A 21,601-nucleotide genomic window follows, 5' to 3' on the forward strand; every position below is an offset into this window, starting at 1 on the left:
TCTGATTCACAACTAGTTGACTGCACACCCATGTTTTTAAGTTGTTTATCTCCCCCTCCATATTCTCCATTCCTCAAACCTATTGAGGATTTTTTTCCTGCCTGGAGATGAAAAGTGTATGACCGAAATCCAAACACATGTATACCCCTTCTCCAAGCTATAGCAGTTGATGCTTTTCGTGGCTGGATTTGCCATGCAAGGTGACATTTGCCCCACTGCTTGGCCACACCAATACAGAAAAGAGAATGCAGTATAGCTGTTTTTTTATTTATTTATTTTTTTACTGTAACTGTATTTAGTAAATACTTCTGTTGATGGTATATGTAGACCACATTTTCTGCAACTTTGTGTTGGTTGGGATGAACACTGTGTACGCTGTTTTTGTGAGGAAAATACAGTAAAATATATTTGTTATTTGTTTGTTTTGTATTAAAACAATTTTTGAAAAATTTTACAATGCACTTCTGTAGGTCTATGTACTGTCTGTAGTAAGTGTAACACTGAACTGAAAAAGGCTTACAGAAAGTCATTATGATGAATAGAGAAGAAGTCGTCATAGTGTTTTACATTAAGCACATTAGTGTTTAACTTATCTTATGAATGTCTGTTAATGTGATGGCTTGTGTGTGTCATTTGAAAACAAAATACCATTTTGAGAAGAAATCACATTGTTTTGAACTTATAGTTTCATTTTGCAGAAGAATTGAAGAGTTTTGCCCAATGTGTGTGTGTTTTGTGATTTGTGTGTAGAGTTCTGACAATATAAGACATGCTTTCAGAAAATGTGTGTAAACAACTGGAAAAAACTGTAAACAACCTCTTTGGTTGTCATTTTAAGACCTCCAGGAACAAGTTTGGTGACCCCTGGCTTAAAAGCATAGTTCTCTCAGACAGCAACTTTACAGGTCAACACTATATGCTGAATGGCTCAACTGAAATTTTAACCTGTTATTTCTCACGGAATGAACGAGAATCATACTCCTAGACAAGCAAGCCACTATGCAAAGTAATGTTTTGTGGCGACACTATATGCTGGCAAACTGGAATTCTTCGAAAGACATTTTTATGAAAGACATAATGTGCTGTAAAACGCAGGACACCTGCAAGGTCTCATCCGGTATTTGAACCTGGGACCTCTCACACCCGAAGCGAGAATCACACCCCTAGACCAATGAGCCACTAAAGTGCTAGGATTTCACATGGCGTCAGAAACATCAAATAGTCAGAAATCTTTCTCTAAAGGGAATCAAGGGCACCCTAAGCGAGATTCATACCCCTAGACCAACAAACCACAAAAGCTTGAATATTTCACAAGACTTCAGAAGCAACATATGGTCAGAAATCCTTATCTAACAAACATTGAAGCAGGGCTTTTGCTTCATTTGGACCCAGGACTTCTACAATGGTTCGTCCAGGATTTGAAAACGGGACCTCTCGCACCTTATGCGAGAATCAAGCGCGTAGACCAACAAGCTACTGCAAAACAGCCACTTTACATGGCAATACTATCTGCTGACAAACTGGAATTCTTCAAAAGACATTTTTACGAAAGACATAATGCCCTGTAAAACACTAGACAACTGCAACGGCTCGTCTGGAATATGAACACAGGACCTCTCGCACCCGAAGCAAGAATCATGCCCCTATACCAACAAGCCACTGCAAAACAGCAACTTTAGATGGCAACACTATCTGCTGACCAACCGGCATTCTCAGAAAAAAGGCCTCTGTGTAAGCCACAACGACCTTACAAAACAAAAGACAACTGTAAGGGTTCAACTGAAATTTGAACCTAGGATTTCTCATGGCATGAACGAGAATCATACTCCTAGACCAGCAAGCCACTATGCAAGAAATATTTATGTAGCGACACTATCTGCTGACAAATTGGAATTCTTTGAAAGACGTTTTTACGAAAGACATAATGCCCTGTAAAACACAGGACACCTGCAAGTGCTCGTCCAGGAATTGAACCTGAGACCATTCGCAACCGAAGCGAGAATCATACCCCTAGACCAACGAGCCACTGCAAAACAGTAACTTTATATGGCAACACTATCAGCTGACGAACTGGCATTCTCAGAAAAAAGGCCTCTGTGTAAGCCACAACGCCCTTACAAAACAGCGGACAACTGTAAGGGCTCAACCGAAATTTGAATCTGGGATTTCTCACGGCATGAACGAGAATCATAGTCCTAGACAATCAAACCACTATGCAAAGGTATGCTTTATGTGCCGACACTATCTGCTGACAAACTGGAATTCTTCGAAAAACGTTTTTTATGAAAGCCATAATGCCCTGTAAAACAAAAGAATAACTGCAAGGGCTCATCCGGGATTTGAACCCGGGACCTCTCGCACCCTAAGCGAGAATCATACCCCTAGACCAACGAGCCACAAAAGCTTGAACATTTTACAAGACATCAGAAGGAACAGATGGTCAGAAATCCTTATCTAACAAACATTGAAGCAGGGCTTTTGCTTCATTTGGACCCGGGACTTCTGCAATGGTTCGTCCAGGATTTGAAAACGAGACCTCTCGCATCTTAAGCGAGAATCATGCCCGTAGACCAACGAGCAACTGCAAAACAGCCACTTTACATGGCAACACTATCTGCTGACAAACCGGCATTCTCAGAAAAAAGGCCTCTGTGTAAGCCACAACGCCCTTACAAAACAAAAGACAACTGTAAGGGTTCAACTGAAATTTGAACCTAGGATTTCTCATGGCATGAACGAGAATCAAACTCCTAGAACAGCAAGCCACTATGCAAAGGAATGTTTTATGTGGCGACACTATCTGCTGACAAACTGGAATTCTTCGAAAGACATTTTAATGAAAGACATAGTGCCCTGTAAAACACATAACACCTGTAAGGGCTCATCCGGGATTTGAACCCAGGACCTCTCACACCCGAAGCGAGAATCATACCCCTAGACCAACGAGCCACTAAGTTGAATTCATTTCACATGATGTCAGAAGCATCAGATAGTCAGAAAACTTTCTCTAACGAATCAAGGGCACCCTAAGCGAGAATCATACCCCTAGACCAACGAGCCACTGCAAAACAGTAACTTTATATGGCAACACTATCAGCTGACGAACTGGCATTCTTAGAAAAAAGGCCTCTGTGTAAGCCACAACGCCCTTACAAAACAGCGGACAACTGTAAGGGCTCAACCGAAATTTGAATCTGGGATTTCTCACGGCATGAACGAGAATCATAGTCCTAGACAACCAAACCACTGAACCAACTGGAATTCTTCGAAAACGTTTTTTATGAAAGCCATAATGCCCTGTAAAACAAAAGAATAACTGCAAGGGCTCGTCCGGGACTTGAACCCGGGACCTCTCGCACCCTAAGCGAGAATCATACCCCTAGACCAACGAGCCACAAAAGCTTGAATATTTTACAAGACATCAGAAGGAACAGATGGTCAGAAATCCTTATCTAACAAACATTGAAGCAGGGCTTTTGCTTCATTTGGACCCGGGACTTCTGCAATGGTTCGTCCAGGATTTGAAAACGAGACCTCTCGCATCTTAAGCGAGAATCATGCCCGTAGACCAACGAGCCACTGCAAAACAGCCACTTTACATGGCAACACCATCTGCTGACAAACCGGCATTCTCAGAAAAAAGGCCTCTGTGTAAGCCACAACGCCCTTACAAAACAAAAGACAACTGTAAGGGTTCAACTGAAATTTGAACCTAGGATTTCTCATGGCATGAACGAGAATCAAACTCCTAGAACAGCAAGCCACTATGCAAGAAATATTTTATGTGGCGACACTATCTGCTGACAAATTGGAAATCTTTGAAAGACGTTTTTCCGAAAGACATAATGCCCTGTAAAACACAGTACACCTGCAAGGGCTAATCCAGGAACTGAACCCGGGTCCTCTCGCAACCGAAGCGAGAATCATACCCATAGACCAATGAGCCACTAAATTGAGAGAATTTCACAAGACGTCAGATGGTCAGAAATCTTTCCCTAACGAATCAAGGGCACCCTAAGTGAGAATCATACCCCTAGACCACCGAGCCACTGCAAAACAGCAACTTTATATGGCAACACTATCTGCTGACAAACTGGCATTCTCAGAAAAAAGGCCTCTGTGTAAGCCACAACAACCTTACAAAACAGCAGACAAGTGTAAGGGCTCAATCGAAATCTGAATCTGGGATTTCTCATTGCATGAATGAAAATCATACGCCTAGACCAGCAAGCCACTATGCAAAGGAATGTTTTATGTGGCGACACTATCTGCTGACAAACTGGAATTCTTCGAAAGACATTTTAATGAAAGTCATAGTGCCATGTAAAACACATGATACCTGCAAGGGCTCGTCCAGGATATGAACCCGGGACCTCTCTCAACCAAAGCGAGAATCATACCCCTAGGCCAACGAGCCACTACATTGATAAAACTTCACATGGCGTTAGAACCATCAGATAGTCAGAAAACTTTCTCTAACGAATCAATGGCACCCTAAGCGAGAATCATACCCCTAAACCAACTAGCTACTGTGACAGCCACTTTACATGGCAAAACTATCTGCTGATGAACTGGCATTCTCAGAAAAAAGGCCTCTGTGTAAGCCCGTAGACCTTACAAAACAGCAGACAAATGTAAGGGCTCAACCGAAATTTGAATCTGGGATTTCTCATTGCATGAACGAAAATCATACTCCTAGACCAGCAAGCCACTATGCAAAGGAATGTTTTATGTGGCGACACTATCTGCTGACAAACTGGAATTCTTCGAAAGACATTTTAATGAAAGTCATAGTGCCCTGTAAAACACATGACACCTGCAAGGGCTCGTCCGGGATTTGAACCCGTGACCTCTCACACCCAAAGCAAGAATCATACCCCTAGACCAACGAGCCACTACTGTGATAGAATTTCACATGGCGTCAGAAGCATCAGATAGTCAGAAAACTTTCTCTGACGAATCAAGGGCACCCTAAGCCAGAATCATACCCCTAGACCAACGAGCCACTGCAAAACAGTAACTTTATATGGCAACACTATCTGCTGACAAACCGGCATTCTCAGAAAAAGGCCTCTGTGTAAGCCACAACGCCCTTACAAAACAAAAGACAACTGTAAGGGTTCAACTGAAATTTGAACCTAGGATTTCTCATGGCATGAACGAGAATCATACTCCTAGACCAGCAAGCCACTATGCAAGAAATATTTTATGTGGCGACACTATCTGCTGACAAATTGGAATTCTTTGAAAGACGTTTTTACGAAAGATATAATGCCTTGTAAAACACAGTACACCTGCAAGGGCTCATCCGAGAATTGAACCCAGGTCCTCTCGAAATCGAAGCGAGAATCATACAGATAGACCAATGAACCACTAAATTGAGAGAATTTCACAAGGCGTCAGATAGTCAGAAATCTTTCCCTAACGAATCAAGGTCACCCTAAGTGAGAATCATACCCCTAGACCACAGAGCCACTGCAAAACAGCAACTTTATATGGCAACACTATCTGCTGACGAACTGGCATTCTCAGAAAAAAGGCCTCTGTGTAAGCCACAACGACCTTACAAAACAGCAGACAACTGTAAGGGCTCAACCGAAATTTGAATCTGGGATTTTTCATTGCATGAACGAAAATCATACTCCTAGACCAGCAAGCCACTATGCAAAGGAATGTTTTATGTGGCGACATTAACTGCTGACAAACTGGAATTCTTCGAAAGACATTTTAATGATAGACATAGTGCCCTATAAAACACACAACATCTGCAAGAGCTCGTCCGGGATTTGAACCCAGGACCTTTCACACCCAATGCGCGAATCATACCCCTAGACCAACGATCCACTAAATTGAATTTATTTCACATGACCTAATTAACGGAGATGATCCTCTAAGAAGAAGAATACTCCTCTATTTAGCATGGCAGGTGAAGAGCGGGATGCGCGGGTAAGTGGTTACTTGATTTCTATAGTGGTTTATGTATGCAAAGATTAAGTATCAAACGTTTGTTAAAGCAATGGCTGCTGTTGTTTATAATGTAAACTTTATAACGTAAATTAAGTCCGTTATTAAGCCAACATGGCGAGTGAAGAACGGGATGGTCGTGTAAAATAGCATGGCTTCTGTCATGGTCGATTCTAGGATTGTCATTCAAGGGAGCTCAGCTATAAATTTGATCGAGGACTAATTTGGGGGTGGAATCGATCGCGTACTAAAGTGAAGACCGGGAGAGCGTAATGCCGTTTTGGGTGTGGGTGGGTATGGGGGGTGGAGAGAGGAGATGATCGCCGACTGTAAGGAACGGGCGGGGTGGGGGTCGGCAGTGTTGATCGCGGACTATGAAGATAACAAATGATAAAAGGTATAATTGGTATTTGTCTTACAGGCACTGTCATCAGAAGTAGAAATAGCAGCAAAAGCTCTGATCGATGTATTAGCCAGGGGCCTTACTCCATCTTCGTAAAGATATGCACTAGCTAGTGGTAGTAGACCAATGAGAGAAAGCATCTCAAGTGGGACCATTCCTTTGCCTGCAGAGCCTGAAAACATGGTAAGGCAAGCCTTAAAAAGGTAATTTTTCATGTTTACTGTAAAACACAATTTTTTGTGTCATGCAAAAAATGTTTCTTATTAATAATATGTTTATTCATTTTGCCCTTTTGTCACTATAGGCAATTCCCAAGTATGTTTGGGACAGAGATTTTTCTGTGGCCAAACCTGGAAACATTAAAAAAACTGATTTTCAAATCCATGTCCTCTCTGAACCATCACTCTTCACACCAAAAGGAGATGAAGACCTTGAGCTTGTCCATGCTGGACTTGGAAAAAGGCTTTTAACTGTTTCAGATAATTTTAAACACAGTGAGGTAATTGCAAATGTTACCATAATACTAGGAATTGATGGGAGTTTTATATCTGTTGGAAAAAAAAAAAAAACTAAATGATGAATTTTGTTTCATTCTTAAGATCGTCAGTCTGCTTGAAGGAGAGTTTCCCAAATTAAAAACATTTCAGGGTGGCTGGATGTTTTACAAGTCTACAGGTATTTATGTTTTGCATGTTACATATAAACAAAAAATGATTTGTGTGCATTTGCAATAACTTTGCACTTTTGTAAATTAATGAAACTGGTATGTGCTTTGTTGGCGTTAATAATTTAGTAATAAGCTTCATTAGTTTAAACTTTTTAGTCAAGGGCTCCTAAAATCAGACTCCTAAAATCAGTGTCAAATAATGGAAAGAACATGCTGTTTGTAGTTCCATTACAGGAACAGCTTTCCACTGAACCATTACCTTATGATTCTGTGGAGTTTGCTAAGATGCCACAGTCCAGCTGTATAAAATGTGGTAAGAAAATACCACTGCCATTGCTGCCCTTACACGTTGAAGAGTGTAAAGAAGCTAAGACAGTAAGTCATACAGTATTATGGTTTTATTTTTCTATCAGTATTATTTATTTACAATGCCAATGCATTTTGATTACTTTTATTAGGAGTCTTCAAATGATGTGACCATTCTAGATGATGATGTAGACAAAAATGTAATCGAAACTGTTGACCAGCCAAGCTCACTTCACCCCATCTTAGAACCATCATTACAGGTCTTTGATCAAAGCCTATTTCTTGTATTTGGGTATACTCACTATATTTGAATATACCCAATTCGTGGTTCCATAAAGAATGTGTTTGAAGCTATTAAAAATTTGAGACTATTCTTAATATTTTAGAATCTTTTTATGGGGTAGAATATGTATGTTCTTCAACAAATTTGCTACAAACATACATTGTTTAATTTATTTTTACTTTTTACAGATTTGTCCAATTTGCCAGATCTCTTTCCCAACTGATGTCTTGCCTTTTCATGCAAGCATGTGTGGTGAAGGGTAAAGTTATGCTAAAAATTGTAGGATGACATGCCTTTAATACTAAAGGATTAGTTTGCACAGTTTGTTTTGGTTGTATATATCTCGAGGGAGATGTATAAAGATCAGATGGAATGTAGGGTAAAAAATTAACAAAATAGTTTTCTGGTGGACTGTCTTAAATTTAAATTAATGTGTTGGTTTCATAAACTGGGTCAGTAGTAGACATTATTAGATTTGATGTATGTAGCTTTTATAAGCCTTGCTTTGAGAAAATCATTACTGGTGACTTTTGACATTAATGACTTTGTCTGGCACTAGAGTCTAAGCCTTGTCTATGAAACTGGGCAAATGCTTTTAATATGCATGAAAATTTTTGAAGTGGCTTAATGAACAAAATTGAAATTGTTTGTGTCTTGCCTGTTTTAGAGAAAGGACTTTTGGTGACAATGATTCTTCATTCACTTTAAATACAGAAGAATTGCCAGGACCCTCAACTGCACAATCTTCAACATCCCTGTCTGCAGGTTAGACACAACACATTTAATTTTTTTTTAGTGCTGTTGTACTGTAAAATGATAAGTGCATCTTTATTCATTTATTCTTTCATCTTTTTTGTATTGTTATTCAACTATGCTTGTAAAATGGTATTTAGATAAATTGTTCATTTGATTTCAGCATGGAAAAATGAAATTGACCCATTCAAATCATCTCGAATGTTCTGTGATGAGTTGCTCTCCATCAATTCACACTGTCCATTTCTATCATTACTCATCAACCAGTTTGATACTATGGATGAACAAGATAGTACCCTGGTTTCATTTTATAAAATGAACAGTGCTAATTGGTCCACTCCATTGAAATATAGATTGACTGGTACTCCTTTTTTTTATTATTAAAATAATTTAAATCGCTTATAGTCTGTACAGTTTGTGCAACGAACTTGCTTCATTTTGTATTTTTTTTTAGGAGATGCAGCTGTTGGCAAGGGAGTTAACCGCCATATTTTGTCAATGATGATGCAAAAACTGAAGACTGGCTTCACTTTAAATTTGGGTTTGTAATTGGTTGCAGTTCGGTTACATGTGCACACACACACGCACACACACACACACACACACACATATATATATATATATATATATATATATATATATATATATATATATATATATATATATATATATATATATAAAGTTAATTTTCGTCAACACTGCCTGTAACCCTGACCTTTTTCTGTATGATTTCGTGCACTGTACTTGAGAAGGCTTTTGCACACCTGATAAGATGTAAAATGTTCATAACATTATCTTTCTATTTACTGGTGGGCAATGCAGATCGATGCTGACTGGTACCACCACAGTGCATACAGAGAAAACATTTGTTTAGAATTTTACAGATGTGATTTGATGTTTTATGTCTCTTTTGCTTTTGGGCTATTACAGATTTTATACAACTAGTACTATTAGTTAATTCCTACTGATTAGATTTTTTAGTTTCATCTACTACAGCACTTTTTGAGGGGGAAAAAAACCACCGTGTACCTTCTGCATCTGCTGTACTACGGGACAGCAACCTGTTCCAGATGGCTGGCCGGATGATAGGCCATTCATTTTTGCATGGAGGTCCTAGTCTTTCTGGACTGAGCATATCCGTGGTCATACTTCTAACTGGAGGGAATGTTGACAGTGCAGCTTCAGCTCTGTCACTGAATGATTGCCCTGACCTAGACCACAGGGAAACCATTAGTTTGGTGAGTACCCTAGACTGTATGTTTTCAGGTCCTTGGGCGTGTGAAAGGCCAAATAAAGGACTTAAGAAAAGGAATAAAAGACACAGGCATATGGCCCCTTCTATGTCAAAGGTCTGACAGTCACAACATAGTGTTCCCACGGGAGACTGCACTGCAAATTTTAATTAGTAGATTTAACTACCTTAGAGTTAAAATTAACACTCCCTCAGAGTTTATATGGGAACCACTATAAGTGTTAAAAATAACACTTTTGAAAGTGTTAACATTGTCAACACCAAGAGAGTGTTAATTAGCAAACTCTTATTGTGTAAAATATCTGTTAAATTTCCGAAAAAATACCAGCAGCTGTGGTTGCCAGAATCTTTCTGTGAAAAACATGGAATATTTATATAACTGTATAAATTTACAAAAAAATAACCATATTTCATGAACTAATACAATGTTCAATTTACAAAATCATAGCTTAATGCAAAAAATGTAAAGTCTTTAGATGCAGTAATGTTTTCATGTGTGACTGCAATTAGCAAACAGATTTTGACTGCATTAGTAACTACACAGTTACCTTTAAACAAAAGACGCTGCAGCATAACATCTAATACTCTCAGTTCTTCTCGGACTTGAACACAGACGCTACTATCCTCCACAATGGTGACACAAAAACCGTTTTGATGGTTTTCTTTTTTTTTTTTTCATTTTTAGATTTTACGGAAAAATACCAGCAGCTGTGTTCGCCAGTAATCTGCTGTTTTTAACATTCATAAATTCAGTTTACAGAATATTTCTGTTAAAAACACATTCAACAGTCTGTATTTTTTTATCGAACGCACACTGCAAATTTTAGATTTGGTAGATTTAACTACCTCAGAGTTAAAATTACGTCACCGACTCGGTCCCGGTCATTCCCCTCGCTGGCCAGCAGAGGCCACCATCTCCGGACTTTTAGCATTACATCATCCATTTACACTGATTGCGCAGACACCTGATCTCAATCTGGTTAACGACCCACGTACCTCATATAAGCCGCACTCAAACACTCAGTCAGTGCGAAGTCTTGTTCAGCCCCGGCCAGCATTACTGAGCGTTATTCCCAGCCTGATCTCTCGTGTACGACTCTAGCCTGTCTCTTACTTTGCTTCGCCTTCTGCCTGCCCACGAACCACGCCTGTTGTACGGACTCTGATTCTCGCTGCCTGCCCTCAACCCAAGCCTGAATATCGGACTCTGATTCTCGCTCTCTCCCCTCCACTCATGCCTGGTAACTCACTCTGTGTCTGTCCATCACCATTCTTGATACCCATACTACTACTGTGGATGTGTGTGTGCACTCCGGTGCATATTGTGTGTTTGAGTGACATTGTGATTAATAAATACTGCATAATGGATCCCTCCGTGTCAGTCTCCTCGTTACAGAAGACTTCGCCTGACATGGATCCCGCAGCCATACAGGTTTTGTCTCACAAGATCACAACGCAAGCTCAGGTATTGACCACACATCAGCAACAGTTAACACACCTAATTCAGTTGACAGATGAACTGGTGAAATCGCTGCAAAACCTGTAAGCTGCTCCCACCGCGCAACTCACCGCCAATTACTCTCCTGCTCAACCCTCTGTGACACAGACCCAGGTTGCTTCTGGTGTTCGTCTGGCATTCCCCGACAAGTTCTCAGGTAACACAGCCAAATGCAAAGGTTTCTTACTACAGTGCAAACTATTTATCGCCCAACAACCTCATTTGTTTAAAGATGAGAACGGGAAAATTGCCTTTGTATGTTCCCTGCTAACAGGAAAAGCTCTAGACTGGGCTTCTGCTGTATGGCAGGACAGCACTCCGATATTCCCCTCATTCAATGACTTTCTCAAACGATTTTGCACTGTGTTTGACCATCCTGAGGGTGGTCGTAATGCTGGTGAGGAGCTTTTGTGTTTACAACAGGGAGATCGACCCGCAGCTGAATTCGCTCTACAGTTTCGCACACTGGCAGCACAAACAGGCTGGGCTGATGATCCACTCACTACACTTTACAGAAGAGCCCTGAGACCTGAACTGCAGAAAGAGATGGCTTGTCGAGATGAGGGGAAAACATTAGATCAAATCATTGAACTCCCCATCAGGTTAGACGCGTTACTTCGCACACGTAACCCTTTGTGCTCTGTCACTTCCAGTCCTGTATCCCCTGAATCTCTCACGGAGCCCATGCAACTGGGTAGAGCCCGTCTAACCCCTGAGGAGCGTGAACGACGAAGGAGAAACCACCTATGCCTATATTGCGGATTTTCTGGACACACGAAGATCCTGTGTCCCAACAAACGGCTCTTCCGGTGAGTGCCACCTCTGTATTCACGACTACCAATGATATCCTATGTGTGCCCATCTGCTTAAAACATGAGGAGGTTGAAATCTCAACTGTGGCTATGATCGATTCAGGAGCCGCTGGCAACTTTATTAACTACACGTTTGCTTCAACCCACTCCATTCCTCTAACCTCCTGTGATTCCTCTCTAGCCATTACTGCTATAGACGGGCGCCCCCTGGGGGAAGGACACATAAAATTCCGAACTCTGCCGATAACTCTTCAAACAGGCTCTCTCCATGTAGAGAAGTTGTCCCTCCTCGTTATTGATTCTCCACGACACACAATCATTCTCGGACTCCCCTGGTTAAAACTCCATGACCCTCAAGTTTCCTGGAAAACTGGTGAGATTACTAGATGGAGCGATCATTGTGTTAACCATTGTCTGCATTCTGTTTCCCCTGTCCAGATAAACACTATAACCAGCATCGATGACTCAGAGATCTGTCACATTCCTGAGGCTTATTAAGATTTACTCGAAGCTTTCAATAAGCAAAAGGCCACGAAACTTCCACCTCATCGTGAGTATGATTGTGCCATTGAACTTTTGCCTGGTACCACGCCCCCTCGTGGTCGAATCATCCCTCTCTCTCAACCAGAAACCGAAGCCATGAATACATACATCTCAGAGGAACTGGAAAAGGGCTTCATACGACCTTCTACCTCACCTGCATCAGCTGGGTTTTTCTTCATCAAAAAGAAGGACGGCAGCTTATGTCCCTGCATTAACTACAGAGGACTCAACGAAATTACTGTCAAGTATCGATATCCCTTACCACTAGTTCCAACAGCCCTCGAACAACTCCGCTCCGCCCAATACTTCATGAAGTTGGATCTTCGCAGTGCTTATAACCTCATCTGCATTCGTCAGGGAGACGAGTGGAAGACCAGGTTCTCTACCATTAACGGCCACTATGAATACCTTGTTATGCCCTTCGGCCTAGCTAACAGTCCTTCCGTGTTCCAGGCTTTCATAAATGAGGTGTTTAGAGACATGCTCAACCAGTGGGTCATCGTTTACATTGACGACGTCCTTATTTACTCCATCTCCCTATCGGAACATATCCAGCACGTCCGAGCAGTACTAAAACGCCTTATCCAGAACCAGCTATATGCCAAGAGGTCTAAAAGTGAGTTCCATCAAATTTGTATTTCATTCCTGGGCTATATTATCAGTTCTGAGGGAGTCGCCATGGACCAACAAAAAGTCACTTTTGTTACCCAATGGCCCCAGCCTGAAACCATCAGACAGTTACAACTTTTCCTGGGATTCGCCAACTTTTACCGAAGGTTCATTCGGAACTTCAGTACAGTAGCTGCTCCCCTTACGGCCATGGTAAAGGCTAACAACGCCCGTCTTAGGTGGAACTCAGACGCCATTAAGGCATTCAACCAGCTCAAAGCCCGTTTCTCAAGTGCTCCCATTCTGTGTCATCCAGATCCCAGTCAACCATTTGTAGTGGAGATCGACGCCTCCAATTCCGGCATTGGAGCCCTTCTGTCACAAAGATCTATAACCACAAACAAGCTCCATCCCTGTGCTTTCTACTCCCGTAAACTCAACCCCGCAGAGAGAAATTATGACGTGGGAAATCGCGAACTCCTCGCTATGAAGGCTGCCCTTGAAGAGTGGAGACACTGGCTTGAAGGCGCTAAACACCCATTTACCGTCATAACTGATCATAAGAACTTAGAGTACATTCGTTCCTGTAAACGTCTAAACCCCAGGCAAGCTAGATGGGCGCTTTTCTTTACTCGTCTGACTTCCAAGTCATGTATACCCCAGGCTCAAAGAACGTCAAGGCGGATGCCCTCTCTCGCCTCACGGATGACGAAACTCTTACAGAGGAGGTCGAACCCATTCTTAAGGACCCTCTCATTCTTGCACCCATACAATGGGATATTGAACACGAGATCTTACAGGCTTCTGAACAGAACCCCACTCCGCAGGCTTGTCCCAAGAGCAAGATCTTCGTTTCCCCATTGCTCCGAGAGAAACTTATTGCCGAAGTGCATAATAATCCCAGTTCCGGTCATCCAGGCAGTACTGCTAAGGTCCAGCTGATTCAGTCCCGCTATTGGTGGTCCTTCATCCATAAAGACATCATTAACTTTAACAAGTGTGCCCCTTGTCAAATGGCCAAACATTCACGTCATCGTCCTGCTGGTCTACTTCAACCATTAGAAACTCCACGTCGTCCTTGGTCACACATAGCCATCGACTTCATAACAGATCTACCTCAATCACAGGGTAACACCACCATACTCACTGTTGTGGATCGATTCTCAAAGGCATGTCGACTCATCGCCATCCCCAAGTTACCCACAGCCCTTGAGACAGCAGAACTACTCTGTGAACATGTGTTTCGTTATTATGGTCTCCCCGAAGACATCGTTTCCGACCGAGGTTCCCAGTTTACGTCCCGATTATGGTCTGCCTTCTTTAAAAACCTCCAGGTCAATCTCAGCCTGACTTCTGGCTATCACCCTCAGTCCAACGGACAAACGGAACGCCTCAACCAGGAGATTGGTTGCTTCTTACGCACCTATTGTCACTCCAACCAAACAGAGTGGAACAAGTTTCTCATGTGGGCTGAGTATGCTCAAAACTTCCTGGTAAAAGCAGCTACTGGTCTGACTCCCTTCCAATGCGTGCTCTGCTATCAACCTCCCCTATTCCCCTGGTCAGGTGAGACCACAGAACTCCCAGCAGTCGACACCTGGTTCACGAAATGCGAGGAGGTATGGAATGCCGCTCACACCCATCTTGCACACGCCATTCGAAGGGTCAAGGAACAAGCCGACCGTCACCGTCGTCCTGGTCCCACGTATTCCCCAGGACAGTGGGTTTGGCTATCAGTTCGAGATCTACGCCTGAAACTACCCTGCAAGAAGCTCAGTCCCAGGTACGTGGGTCCGTTGCAAATAGAGCGTCAAATAACTCCTGTTTCCTTTCGACTGACACTCCCTAACCATTATCATACTTCTCCTACTTTCCATGTCTCCCTGCTCAAGCCTGCTGTTCGTCCAGCCGAGGCGGATAGGGAGGTGGCAGCCGGTGAACAGGGTCCCCCGCCTCTCATGATCGATGGAAAGGAGGCTTATCAGATCCACGAGATCCTGAGATCCAGACGCCGGGGTGGTCAATTGCAATACCTCATCGACTGGGAGGGGTACGGTCCTGAGGAAAGATCATGGATCAACCGTAAGGATATTCTGGACTCAACTCTGTTGGAGGAGTTCCACTTGCAACACCCGAAAATGCCGGCCCCTCGCCCCTGTGGAAGACCCCGGCGTCGAGAATCTTCTCACTTCAGGAGCCGTTCGTTGGGGGGGGGCTCTGTCACCGACTCGGTCCCGGTCATTCCCCTCGCTGGCCAGCAGAGGCCACCATCTCCGGACTTTTAGCATTACATCATCCATTTACACTGATTGCGCAGACACCTGATCTCAATCTGGTTAACGACCCACGTACCTCATATAAGCCGCACTCAAACACTCAGTCAGTGCGAAGTCTTGTTCAGCCCCGGCCAGCATTACTCAGCGTTATTCCCAGCCTGATCTCTTACTTTGCTTCGCCTTCTGCCTGCCCACAACCCACGCTTGTTATACGGACTCTGACTCTCTCTGCCTGCCCATGAACCACGCCTGTTGTACGGACTCTGATTCTCGCTGCCTGCCCTCAACCCAAGCCTGAATATCGGACTCTGATTCTCGCTCTCTCCCCTCCACTCATGCCTGGTAACTCACTCTGTGTCTGTCCATCACCATTCTTGATACCCATACTACTACTGTGGATGTGTGTGTGCGCACTCCGGTGCATATTGTGTGTTTGAGTGACGTTGTGATTATTAAATACTGCATAATGGATCCCTCCGTGTCAGTCTCCTCGTTACAAATTAACACTCCCTCAGTGTTTATATGGGAACCACTATAAGTGTTAAAATAACACTTTTGAAAGTGTTTAAATCTCTAACACTCAGAGTGTTAATTTGCAAACTCTTATTGTGTAAAATATCTGTTAAATGTATGTCAAAATACCAGCAGCAGTGGTTGCCAGTAATCTGCTTTTTTCAACATTTTACATTCGTAAATTCAGTTTCCAGAATATTTCTGTTAAAAATACATCCCATAGTCTGTATTTTTCATTCGAACACACTTAAGCCCTAAATTCCAGAGCAAAATCCTAACTAGTGTCTTCCTTACAGAGGGCTGAACACTCAGACAGTGATGAAGTTAATGAGACAATTAAGTGTCTAATTAAAGGAGGATTGAGAATTGTTGATGAACAACTGTTGACAAGCAGAGTCACTGAAGGAAAGAAAAACACAAGCCAAAACCAAAGATGAAATCAACTGAGAATAAAACTCTAAATAAAATAATAATCAATAAAAATAAAACAAATTACACAATAAAAAATGTTATTTTTCAACATCTTTAAAAAAAACTCATCAAATTAAACAACTTATCATGGAGCTTCACCTATTACTGACCTTTGACTTTATTTCTGTCATGTGAACAAAAGCTCTTAATGAAATTTCTGTTGTTCATTTAAAGTCACCATGATGGAGGACAGAGTCTGCTTTAGTCAGGCTCTTTAACTTCTTGCTATGAATGTCTTATATTTTGGCTGCTATAGTTAGTGTTAATTACACTATTTATACATATAGCATGGAAAGCCAAAAGAAAATAAAAGTGTCAGTCTGAAGAGATTATTTATGATATCATAGACATCCTGTCCTGCTTGTTTTTTTTTTAATTCAGCATCATGTTAGTTATGTGTGAGAAATAAATAATATACATAAATGGAACAACTGAAGCTCCAATAATTAATGACTTTATAACAGGTTTAAAACCACTGTCTACAAGGAGAATGTTTGATCTATGACAGAACTTAAAAACACCCAGAGATCAACAATTAGTCTTTGAATCTCAATAATGGTGACAAACAAAAAAAATAAAAATCAAATAAAAAAAAAAAACACTCTACTGAAATATCACCTCCCAAAAACAACACAAAATACAGGAAAAGAAAGAGATTGTAAGAACATAAAGCTGCATAATTTATTCATGCTGCAATGCATGCTGGGAGCTTTGTACTATGCTGGCACCCAGCATGCATTGTGCCATGAACTATGCAGCTTTTTTTTTTCAGCAACCACGGTTGAGGTTCATATCCTGATTCTTGATGTCTGTGTGTCATAAAGAGTAAGCTGGAGCTTGAATGTTTAGTGCATGACAGTCTAATTATAAATTGCATCCTAATTGCTTGTTGAATCTTCTATGAAGAGCAGCAGACTGCCAGTAATATTTTCCCATGCAGATTTAATGCAATTATTTTTGCATATTTTTATGAATCAACTTAAACACCTGAAATTATATTTATGACAGTTAAGCACAAACAGTATAGTTTCTCTTGACCTCTCTTGCTATAACTGATGAGTTTAAGAAACACAGCTGTAACAGTCAGAAAAACATTAGATTATAAGAGTAAAGCTTCAAGAACTCAAATAAGCAGCCTCTGATCTCCATGATGGTGAGGTCAAATGAAATATTTTTAATAAAAAAATATAAACGTCTGTTCATTGTCAAATATTCTTACCGAAATGAAGTCAAACTGTAATCAGTGAAGCTGCTTATGCTATTATTTAATGGAGTTGTTTAATCCTCTGTTTTAATTCAGTTGGTTTGGTGTGAGGCTGTGTCTGTAGTTTTATTTCTTCCTTCAATTTCTTATTCCTTCAGTGGTTGTGCTTGTTTACAGCAGGTGTTCAACAGCAGGTGTCTGAATTCACTTATTTGTGGTCATTCCTTCTGTCTAGTGGACTAAACTAATTGACTAATTTAAGGGCCAGGTGAATGAGGGTGTATGGTGAGATCAGACACTCTGATTAGTTTCTCAAATACAAGGGTTTTCTACAAAGGTAGATACATGTTACTCTGTGTGACAAGGAGGCAAATCAGCTTCTAACGCCGAGAGGGTTATTTTACCTTTATCTAACTCTAGAATTTTAACACTTTACTCTGAATTACCTCAACACTTGAAATTTAACACCAATGAATTTGCTGTGTAAGAGTGCTCACATACACCTGTTCCAGATTCCGCTGATTGCACACACACAGTCGGAGGACTGTTATGAACTGATTACATGCACTTTAAAAGCAGCACAGACGCGTGCACCAATTGCTTAGTCTTGTTATACTGCTACTGTGAACATTATGACGCGTTTCTCTTCTTTTGCCTTGCCTTGTTTGTTAATTGTTTAAGTTGTTTGCTGCCAGGACTGATCCTTTGCCTGTTAATTGACCATGACTCTGGATTCACTGCATACATCTGTATGCAGTTTGCCACTGTGTTGACTTGCTTGCCTGACCATCTCTGTGTAATAAACCTGCATTTGAATCTGCACTTCTTTGTCAGCGTCCCCTCCACGTTACAGTTCCATTTCATTTAAGATTTGAAACTGAATCATTTCATACAACTTAAACCTCTACATGTTTTAAAGTAATACTTTTCAATAAAATGTAATGTTATAGTTGTGAGAATTTTAATCAGTTGTATCTCGTTTGATGTTTTTTCCAAACTTTTTTGATCCAAAATAAAACTGTTAAATTACGACCAAGAGCATGTCTTGGCATTTTATTAAAGGCGTTTAATTGTAAAAAAAAAAATTAAATAACATTGTTTTTTCTTGAACTTTTAGTGCAGTCACTTTATTGATGGTGTTCGATCATAATAATCTAGGAAAAGTCAGTAAAATAACAGTGTTTCTCTGTAAAACTCTTATTGTGTTACTTTATTAAATGGATTTGATCGTAAGAATCTTGGAAAAGTCTGTAAAATAACAGCGTCTTTCTGTAAATATTTTTATGAAAATATCTGTAGATTTATTATTTTTTGCACTTTATTTAAACAAAGAAATTTTACCGTAATTTTATGGTTTTTGAATGGCAGCTGTAGCTGCCAGTCATTTGACCTTTTTTTTACGATTTTATTTTTTACAGTGTAACTCTAATTTAGGCTAGATTATTATTTAATTTACCAAACCAACACAATTTCACGGCAACTTGTGTTTTGGCGCTGAAGCATATGACTATAGCAGACTTGTTTTGAAGCACTTCACTTTAAAGGTTATTCGTTATTCTTTTTTATCTAGTAGTTAACTGACCAATGGAAAATACATAAACAAATTTTAGCTAACAAAATTTATTTAAAAAAAATTTTTTTTTTTCCAAGAAACATATGAATTATATTTTCTAGCTAAATTATTAACTGTGCGGGGATAATTTGTTCTGTTCTGTGGAAAATAAGGATTTAATTAATTATTCTGCTTCACACTGCTTCACAGTTGCTGATGTTCTTTCATTTTATGTTCAGGCAAGGGAATAGCAACATTAGCAGAAAAGTATACATTTAGATTTCAAATAAAATATATTAATATTAAAAAGGAAACATAAAAGTTTATCAGAAAACTTTAAAGACACCATGACTCTTCATTTAATAAACACTTTTTTCGCGACACTCACTCTGACAATTTTAAGTTTTTAAGTCATAAGTCTTAAGTTTACATAAAACTTGCAGAAAAAAAAAATAGAACAAAATCTATTTCAAATTGCATGTTGCATTTAGTAGGCCTACTGGCCTAAATAAACTTTTGCATCACAAACAAATTTATAATCATTACTTTTGCTGGTGCAAATTTTACCAGGCTATACATATATAATTCTGCATCTTTTTTTAGGTGTGGCTACGCCCCAGTTAAAAAGGAATCATAAATTTGATCCTATTTTAACGAATGCCTTTAAATAATGTAGTAAGTTGTCTGCAAGCATCAGGGTTTATTGAAATTAAAATAAGATAGAAAAACAAATTTAATTTGAGATAAAAAATATTGTTATAGTAATATTTGTGACTGCTTTGAAATAATGATCGTAGACGTCACAGGATGACAGATCGTGTAGTCTGGCACATTTATGACAAGTAAAGATTTTTATCAAGAAAAAAATCGCATGTTCTCCTGTGATCTGATGGTGGCTTAGTAATGTGGCATAGTTCATAACAATCAATACCATGTCTGCTACACCTCACTGCACCATGGCAAATGCATGTTTAATTTTCCCCCTTCTTCATGACCAATTCCCTCACGTGGATGAACTGTGTAATATGAGCTCATGATTTCTAGGTTATATCAGTGGCTGCTGTTAATGCACAGGCCAGGTAATCAAAAAATAGGCTTCATATTTAATTATGGGTGGGTAACAGACGGATAAGATCAATCATTGGTTCTGCAAATTTTAACTACCTTTTCTAGAATATTAAAGGGCTTTAAGCTATTTATTTATATCTCCATTCTCACACAGAGTTTCTAAGTTCTCTGTTCTTTCAACAGAGTTTGTTTTGCCAACACATTCTGCCGAGGTAATGGGCTCAGTGCTGCAAATACATTGCAAAGCATCTCCTGCTTATTCAGATTTGTCATTAATAGTGAAAACTATTATAGGCTTTATTATAGGCTTCTCTGAAACTATGAATGTTTCACTTTCATTTTATTCAGGCTAGTTCAATAATTTATTTAACAAACCAACACAATCTCACTGCAATTCTTGTTTTGGCATAGCAGACTTGTTTTGAAGCACATCATCTCAAGTGTTATTAATTATCCTTGTTTATTGATAACTGATCAACGAAAGATACATTAAAAATAAATAAAAAATTATAGCAAACGAAGTTAGTTTCAAAAATATATTTTTTCCAAGAAAAAATTCACAAATTATATTTTTGTTTGTACCCCTCCACTAATTATACTTATAATTTAGAAAAATAAGGATTTAATGAATGCTCCACTGTAATTGTATCACAAATCTCAGTTTTATATTTGTAAACAATTTAATAAGTTATTATTTTTAAGATTATGTCTTTAGCATCTGATTTTTCCTTGCTGCTGCATGCTTTCATTTCTCAGTCTCTCGATCACAGCGAGGGAGTGTTTATGAAGAAACCCATGGCAGGAAAATATACATTTAGAGTTCAAAGAAAATATCTTAGTATTTAAAAGCAGTAGGCAGAAAAGAGACTCTGCCTGCATCAGAAAAACTGGGTGAGCCACGTGTATTGTCAAAATATTATGAAATGAAACGTGCCCCTCGATCATTCACAGAATACTTATTTTCAGATAGCACACACAATCTAAAATCTTTCTCTGTATCCCGGAGGTTTTTAACTTAACTGAATGCATTCATTTACTGGATCCTTGGACTGAAAAGTTTACAGGGGTTCACTGGTTTGAAAATATGTCTGATCGTAAAACCTGCTTCTTTTTTTCTAAGGTATTTTCGTTGTTATATACTGATTCAAATTACTAAGTTGTGGGAGACGGAGTGGGCGCAGACACTAATTGAAAGTGTCAAATTATTCTTTAAATGTATTTTATAACTATAAAATTTAATTACTAAACAAATTGAAGCATTAAGAGTTTGCCAAGAAATGTCCCACTTTACCACGGTAAAATAATGCTCCTACTTACGCAATACTATACATAACCATGGAAATATATGTACGCACATTAACAACAAAGTTGTGAATTTTTAAAGTAAAGACAATAAACAAGATGCGCTTTCTACAGTCTCATGCAGC

General features: G+C 39.9%; 1 protein-coding gene, 3 non-coding genes and 1 pseudogene across 4 annotated transcripts in view; 1 reads left to right on the forward strand and 4 right to left on the reverse strand.

The window, feature by feature from the left end:
- The window catches only part of LOC108183562 (NLR family CARD domain-containing protein 3-like), a 163,471-nt gene that overhangs the window by 31,448 nt on the left and 110,422 nt on the right, over positions 1–21,601 (reverse strand). The gene's annotated exons all lie outside the window — the stretch shown is intronic.
- trnap-agg (transfer RNA proline (anticodon AGG)) lies at positions 2,325–2,396 on the reverse strand. The gene has a single exon. It is a non-coding gene; the product is annotated as a tRNA-Pro (tRNA).
- trnap-cgg (transfer RNA proline (anticodon CGG)) lies at positions 2,878–2,949 on the reverse strand. Its single transcript has one exon. It is a non-coding gene; the product is annotated as a tRNA-Pro (tRNA).
- Positions 3,323–3,394, reverse strand: trnap-agg (transfer RNA proline (anticodon AGG)). The gene has a single exon. It is a non-coding gene; the product is annotated as a tRNA-Pro (tRNA).
- Positions 6,079–19,743, forward strand: LOC148682201 (uncharacterized; annotated as a pseudogene).

The sequence above is a fragment of the Danio rerio genome, chromosome 4 (assembly GCF_052040795.2).
Source record: "Danio rerio strain M-AB ecotype USA chromosome 4, GRCz13ab, whole genome shotgun sequence".
In the NCBI taxonomy this organism is placed as follows: domain Eukaryota; kingdom Metazoa; phylum Chordata; class Actinopteri; order Cypriniformes; family Danionidae; genus Danio; species Danio rerio.